At 34.5% G+C, this 7,798-nt stretch overlaps 1 long non-coding RNA gene across 6 annotated transcripts; it reads left to right on the top strand.

The window, feature by feature from the left end:
• Positions 1-668: 668 nt before the first annotated feature.
• On the top strand, positions 669-4,794 carry LOC113319562. Of its 6 annotated transcripts, none has more exons than XR_003345632.1 (5): positions 669-830; positions 1,058-1,116; positions 1,372-2,243; positions 2,954-3,006; positions 3,863-4,794. It is a non-coding gene; the product is annotated as an uncharacterized LOC113319562 (long non-coding RNA). The 6 variants fall into 6 exon arrangements; XR_003345633.1 differs by having other exon boundaries at positions 1,369-2,243; XR_003345635.1 differs by having other exon boundaries at positions 669-1,116; positions 1,372-1,456; positions 2,110-2,243.
• The last annotated feature ends 3,004 nt before the right edge of the window (positions 4,795-7,798 follow it).

Genomic DNA, 7,798 nt, shown 5'->3' with positions numbered 1-7,798 from the left:
CATCAAAACAAAATTAACACAAAAACCCCAAATTTAAATGTTGGGTTCATCAAATTTTATGATGAAACCAAAATAAAATTTGATAAAACCAACAATTAAATTTGGGGTTTTTGTATCAATTTTTAAAAATTTAAGGTTTTTGTATCAATTTTGTTTACGATGGAGTTTTAGTGGATTCCAACATTTGGGTGGGGTTTTTATACCACAAATTTGGTCACCTTAAGTTTTTATGACTAGTTTTATAATAATAATAATAATCCAGCCGTTACAGAAGGTTCTGTTGTCATAATCGATTGCAAAGATAAGTCTTATTTCAATTTTTCATTGAACTTTCATTGCAACTTTCGATTGAGAAATAAATAAGAATATAATAAAAAAAAAATTATTAGAAGAAAACAATTTGTGGAATAATGATAAACTTACCGAGGAATTTGTCCCACAAAATCTACAGACTCTCATAGATTAGGGGCCCCAACCACGAAGATTAACATAGGGTCACTTTTTTGTGGCAGGTCTCATTGTATATTTAATTTGAGTAGGAATTGCTGGCCTTACATTGAAAGTTAGGTAGATTGAATTCTGGAGCTCCTGACCCATACGAATAGAAATCCAGAATTTCCAATATAATTGCCGATTTTTCGCGCACACCAAATACCAGTGGTGAAGAATGCTCACCGGTACACTACAGAAGATAACTTATCCCCCTTCCTTCCCTCCTAATACTAAATCTCTTAAAAACCCTACAAAACTCAGAAGAAGAAACCCTAAACTCAGAATAAAATTGGTCAAAACTTGGGTTTCTTTTCTCACTTCGCTTATAAATCTAACCGGTAGATTCTTATGCGTATCTTTCCTCACTTTACTTATAAATCCAAACTTTGAGTTTTATCGTATGTTAGCTGATACTTATCAGGGTTTCGAATGACTTTTAATACTCTTTAGCACTCACGCCTGGGTGGGATGAGAACCTTACGTCTCATCTAACACCCTAATATCTCTTTCGTTCTTCCATTCCATATCCTAAAACCCTAATAATCCTATTCCTAATTCTCTCCAGGGAAAAGATCACCGAGAGTCGAAGGACGTCATACCTAACTTTTTTTCAATTGCATTTCAGTAAGTTTGTCGTTTAACCACTTAATCTATTTGATTCAAAGAGAAAGCGGAAGGCTACCTTAATCGATATGAACAATATTATGTTTTGCGATTTGGGTTTTGATTTTCTGTTGATTTTTATGTAATTTTTTAGGTTTGTGATTTAGTTGCTTAATAGTTTTTTTTTGTTAGAAAACCTCCATTGTTTATTAAAGGCATTGGAGGAAATATTGCTTTATTGTTGTAGACTAAAATAGATAAAACTCTTTTTAGCAGATATAGAAGTCATCTGAGTTTTAAGAAAAAAAATATTGAGGACTTGCGCTTTGAGGAGCGCATTAGTTTATCAAAACTGGAAAAGGTATGGGACCAAAATTTTCCTTGATAATATGTTTTCTTGCTAATGATCTATGAAGGGCAATTGTCGATAGCCAAGGAGGTATCACGACAGGGTACAGTACTCATTACAAAATATATGGCACGCTGTAGAGTCCGACTAATTAAATTAGGGACAAATTCAGTTGTCTGCGTATGCCAAACTCCATGGAAAGATCCTATAGCTTATGAGCATGCGTATCATTTGAGTTAACCTGCCAATCAAATGTGACGATAAACTAATGAAGTGATTGACCCATTTTATTTTATACGCGTCCCTCCCTGTCTATGTATATAAACAAGTGATTGACCCATTTTCTACTTCTTATGTTGTTTATATTCCGATTATTTGTTTCTTGGGTTGAAACTTTGTATATGCTACATGCTAAGCATATATTTGATCATTGACAGAGATTGTAACTCTTAAAAAATTGGTACCCTTAATTATTTATTATGCACTCTAGCCTGCAAACGAACGATTTTTAAGGTATGTTGTGTTTGCAAATGACTTTTCGTAATTGAACAGAAGTGGACCAATGTATGTATATCTAGCCTGCTACAAGATTTCCTATATATTTTTTCTTTTTTAAGCTCTAACTACATAAAATTAGTGGGTAATTATCATGGATATCCACTTAGGAATGCAAAATCACCTTCAAAAACATTCGTTGTCGCCACCAAAGAGCTTTCACATTTCAGCAGGCTTGGGAGCTTATGCTGCTTTATTTGTTCCTTGGACGTCTAAACGACTCATGAATGTCTATGGTTCCAAGGTATGTGTTATGCATAGTATACCAAGATATAATCTGATTTACGCTATAATATAATTTAGTGGTTTTATGTGCCTCACACTCTCTCAATCAAGCAAGGGTAAGATGCCTTGGAAAGGTAAACACTATTATGTTGAACATTGTGAATTGGTTAAACAACTTGCGTTTGTTTTGTCGTGGTGAATTGAAATGTAGGTTTTCTATGATCATGTTGAAATGTGGTTATGACCAATTCATTGAGAGTGGTCTATTGCTGGACATTTGTTTCCTTTTGTTTCGAGATCTTTTGGATTTTTGTAACTAATATTTTTTGGTCACTATGCAAGTGTAAGAACGCAATGATCTATAGATTGAAAACAAATGCATGAAGAGTGATCTATGGTTTTTTATGGACAACATTGTGTGCGTACGAACCAACGTAACCAGAGATGCACTTAGAATATTTAGAAGATTCTTGCATTTTTAGACTAGAAGAAAATTAGTTTTTCACATTTTGTTGAAAGAGTCACTAGGTGATCTCCGTGTTCTACGTGCAGATTGTTGAAAGGCTTGGATTCCATGTTTCTTTAATAAATACCCTTCTTGAAGGGTGGTCTCTGTCTTCATTTGGTTGTATTTGCCTGTGTGACTTATTTGAATGATTTTAATTTTCCTTTTAAGAATTCTTTGTTCTCTTTATGTTAAACTGAAGGTTTGACTTTTCCTCTGTACAGGTGACCCTGCATTTAAATTTTTCACAAGGAGATGCGGCTACTAGATAAGTGAGGTATGTGTACATGTTCATACAATTATGTTTCCTTACTATAGTTTTAGCAGCATATTTTCTTAGAGCTTAGTGGTTAGTAAGTTTGGTAAAGCGTGTAACCTCCCATAATGGATATTGTTAAAGCGTGTAACCCTCCCATAATGGATATAATCATATAATCCCCTTAGACTTCAAATGATGGACATAATTCCCATAACCTACGAATAATTGACACAATTCCGGATTCCATCATTTACTGTACGTCTTAGCTCAATTGGTAGAGCGTGTGGACGTGGGTTCGATTCCCGCAGACGGAAACCAACACAAAAGGATTACAGATTATCATTTCATTTCTACATTAGCTTAGCAAATCCACTCCAATCTGACTCTTGCTACATTATATATGTCCTTTGTAAGTTATTTTAATTTTGTTTCTTTATTTAGTTTGAGGGAAATTTTAAAGAGCAGTGAGTTTACTTATCAATTGCTCCATAGCTTAGCATAACGCCAACAATTTCCTTATGATCAAAGGCGGGCCAAATTCAAACTTTTGAAGTCAAGAAAACGGAAAAACAAAGTGCCATACTAATACTTACGCAATATCCAATACGTGACACAGTGACACTGTTCTAATTTCTAAATGCTATACTAATTGTGTTTATTGCTCTGCTACTGCATTTGCATGATGTAATCTTGGTGAGCCCGAAAACCAAGCTTGAATTCATATCTTTTAACTGTTACACAACTATTGTGTTTTGCTGCACATTTTTCCAAGTTCCAAAAGTTACATTTTGAATAAAAGAAATGGTTTTCCAGTGACATGTCAATTTGATTCGTATGCTAGAATACTAAACATTTTCTACTTTTAATGGATCAGATTGCAGGGATAAAGAACTTAGGGCAACAAGAATCAATAAATTTCCTCCATGAATACATTGAAGAGGATGCACCTACAAAAAGACATATCCGTGTAAGTAAACTTGAAGAGTGGTCATACGAGTTTGATATTTTTGAAGCTATGTCTACATGGGAGCAGGTGAGATTATTGAAAAGCATAAATGGGTACATATAATTCATGATTTCATGTATCCGTCCGGGTATACATACCTAAGTTCTTAAATGGCGATGGAAAATTACATACCAATTTATCCATGTTGATTGCTTTAACATGTCTAGGAAGCCTAGAGATTGAGACAAATGGAAAAATACATACCAATTGATCCATGTTGATTGCTTTAACACGTTTAAGGCCTAGAGAGTGAGACTGTGAGAGACTGAGATAAATGGAGAGAAACATTACGGATTAGTTTAGTCCATCTCATACTTATAAATATAACCATAACAAGATGTAGATAGAGTTCAGGAAATGAACTTGGCATAAATGTTTTTTGTTGGAACTCATTTTACGGATGCTTGCAGTAAGACATCCAATTTAGGCACATGGTTTTGAAGGACATGGTGGGGAAACACATTGCTCCAAGGGACAAATCAATATGTTTTGAGATTAATATCATGCCATTTCTGCTGCAGACGTTCTTGAAGGGATGAATCAGTTGAGCATTCCTACTGAGGCATCTCAATATGGTGTTTTAGAATTTTTGCAAATAAATTACAATGATGGTAAGTGTTGGCAGGGTCATTTCAATTAATTCTCTTAGATATCGGCCTGTGGCAAAAGATTAGTCGTCACAACTCACAAGCAAAAACATTATGTTTGACAAAAAATGTAAAATTTTATGAAGTATCAAATATTCAGTGATATACATTTTCGCAGCTACAACTATCTGATCTGCAAATACTACATTTTGACACAATGTGAGAGACTCGTATCTTCATTTTTCAGCACCAATTACACTACAATTAACATAGCCCCGTGCAGCGCACGGGCAAGACACTAGTTATTATGTGAAAGCCGTTGATTTCACGAGATTGCTCCTTCGGTAGTTTTATCATTTCGGTTTGAGAAAAGAAAAGAAGAAAAGATAAATATGAAGAAAAGTTAGAAAATAGATCTAGAGAAGAAAAAAAATAAATGTTAGTTTAGTTTGTTAGAAATTTCCAAATAATTACTAACCAAACTGAGTTCTTTACGATTTGGGTGGTTCAAACTGAGTTTCCTATATCTTCCATGGACCAAATTGATGTAATTTTTCCAATTTAATAAGGAGAAAACAATTATTTCCTTGTGCTTAACTCATCTTTGTATTTATCTTCTTTACCTGTTCGACTGCGTTTTTCTTTATCAATGACAATGTTTTAGCATCATACTTGTTGTATGTACCGTGGCTTTGAAAGTCTAAGACTTTATCTGGAATACACTTTGCAAAATATTCTTAAAGATGTATTATTTTCTCAGAGAGGAAATGGCCAAGGCTATGATGTGGTCGGGTCACATATTTCAAGTATGTGGCCCCTTTTAGTTTTGTGACATCTATTATAACTAAAAACCTGCCTCCTCCAAATCCCTGTCGACATTTTACTTTTTGAGTAATATTAGGGAGTTCAGAAAAAGAATTAGTTACACTTTATTGTATTTAACTATTTTAAGACTTTATTTTTCTTTTTTATAATATAGGTATCATAAAACTAAGAGGGGTCATCGTAGCTGCACCGTAAAAATATATTAATACTACTTGTGGAATCGCATTGGAATTACTTTTAAAATTTAAAAATAAATACTCATGCAACCGCAAGGCTTTTTGAATCGGCCCCCAGTTCCGAGCGGTCATCTAGTACTAATTCTAAAATTCATGGTACCCTTGTTGGCGCTTAATTAGCTAGTTTCGATTCACTTACAAAATTAATAACGGCCACTCATACTCTCTGGCTTTGAGATTTTATCATGGTTTTTTGATCTGCTGTTGTTAAAACGTTTCTGTTAATTTCATTCAAATAAAAATACTTTGAGAAAAATATAAATCTAAATAATTTGTTCATTCCGAAAAGATGAATTTGTTTCCAAAACCTTACTGCATAAGCGCCGAATTCCTACGAATATTCATCATTACATCTTTAAAACCCGTATAAGATCATGAGGTACTCATTAACCAAAACTGGATTACGTTAATATATCACTATTAACTCGAATTCATTAATAACTAGACCCTTCACTCAAAAGATAACCGTTTATTAATTAAAAATACCCAAAGTTAAATCCTAATCACAAACCCATCCCAAATCAACAAAAATTCCACCATTAAATTACCTTCCATTATGAACTTAAATGGTACTGTACTATTCATCAGCCAGTTAAGGAGGCAGTGGATGAAGAAGAAGAAGAACCAGCAGCAGACATTTGTTCTATAAGAATATTGTTCTTCAACAAAATCAATTGCTCCAAAGAGTAAACACAACATTCCTGTGAGTATAAAAGACTCTGAGCAACAGGAGAATTCACCAGTACTTGAAGAAGCTGTTGCCGGTTCAATTTCTCTAATCCACCCAAACCCCCAAAATGATTACCATTTTTAGCACCAACACCACTATTCATCATCTGAGAAGGAGTAATAAAACTTGACTGACAAGGCATAGACTGAAGAACACTAACTTGAGCCTGCAAAAACTTGATGTATTTGTACGCTTCTTCTAGCATTGTCGCCATGTCCATTTTTCTATCCCATGGCATCAGCTTTTGCAGATAACTTGTCTTGTCACTTATTATCTTCCTTTTTTGTCTTGCTATGATGTTTTGTGGTAATCTGGTACTGCTCCTTTTTAGACTTCCCCAGGATGATGATGATGAGTAATTAGGATTTGATTCAGGGATGGGAAAACTATTTTCTGAAATCATTGATTGAAGTTTGTGCGAATCAGATGAAGTAGTAGATCTGAATCTTTTCAGAGAAGGTTGATGAGCAACTAAATAATCACTTTCTGTAATTGGAACTGTACCTTTCTGATAATGATGAGATTGAAGGTTTGGTAACTCAGCAAGATTATGATGATCATGAAATTCTGAATTCTTCAAACTTTTCTCAGATCTTTCAAAGTTATTACTCACCTGATGAAATTCTTCATAATCAAGTGGTTCAGATTTAGGGATTTTAAGATTATTAATCTCTGAGCAGGATGACACCATCAGATTTTTATCTCCATAATTAGGTAAAGAAGAAGATTTCTGAACCATAAGAAGTTGGTTTTGCTGAAGCTCCGACGATTCTTCGTTAAAGTAGCTCATGAAACTACCTACTAGATCAATTTCTGTAACTGAAAACCCTTGAAAAGAAGCTTTATAACCATTGTTTTCTCCCATATGATGAAACATTGACATGATTTCCGGATTTGAGCCTGGAAATTGTTTTAGCTCGTTTGATCTGTAATGTTCTTCAGCTGTAGTGATGTTATGATGAAGAATGAGTCTTTCTCTATTATAATCATCAACTGCATCCATTTTAACTATTACTGCTAAAACCCTAGAAAACCCCTGATGAGAAATGATACGGAATTGTGGAGGATCAGTGGCTAGGGCGGCGAATTTATAAGTTAAACCAGTGACGTTTTAACTTTTGGGGAGATCGATCAACACGTGTCACGATCGTGATGGTGAGATCGTTTGTTCTCTTTACTGTTTGCGTTCGTCAGTATCGATGATGATTTCTTCCAAAGGACGTACGGTTAAACCGACAACTGTGACTGTGCGCTCTGCAGTAATGTCGACTGTCTGTTTTTGGCCGTTTCGCTTTTCCTTTTCTTTTACCGGAACGCGCCCTGGCTGTTACGGTACTACATGTTTATCTTGATGTTCACATAAATGTCTTAACTATATCGGACCATAAATAGGGTAGCCGCCGTTAGATTGATTCTTTCTCTTCTT

The sequence above is a fragment of the Papaver somniferum genome, chromosome 10, assembly GCF_003573695.1.
Source record: "Papaver somniferum cultivar HN1 chromosome 10, ASM357369v1, whole genome shotgun sequence".
Lineage (NCBI taxonomy): Eukaryota > Viridiplantae > Streptophyta > Magnoliopsida > Ranunculales > Papaveraceae > Papaver > Papaver somniferum.
The sequence above is the reverse complement of the archived record's forward strand: the minus strand, read 5'-3'. Positions and strand labels throughout refer to the sequence as shown.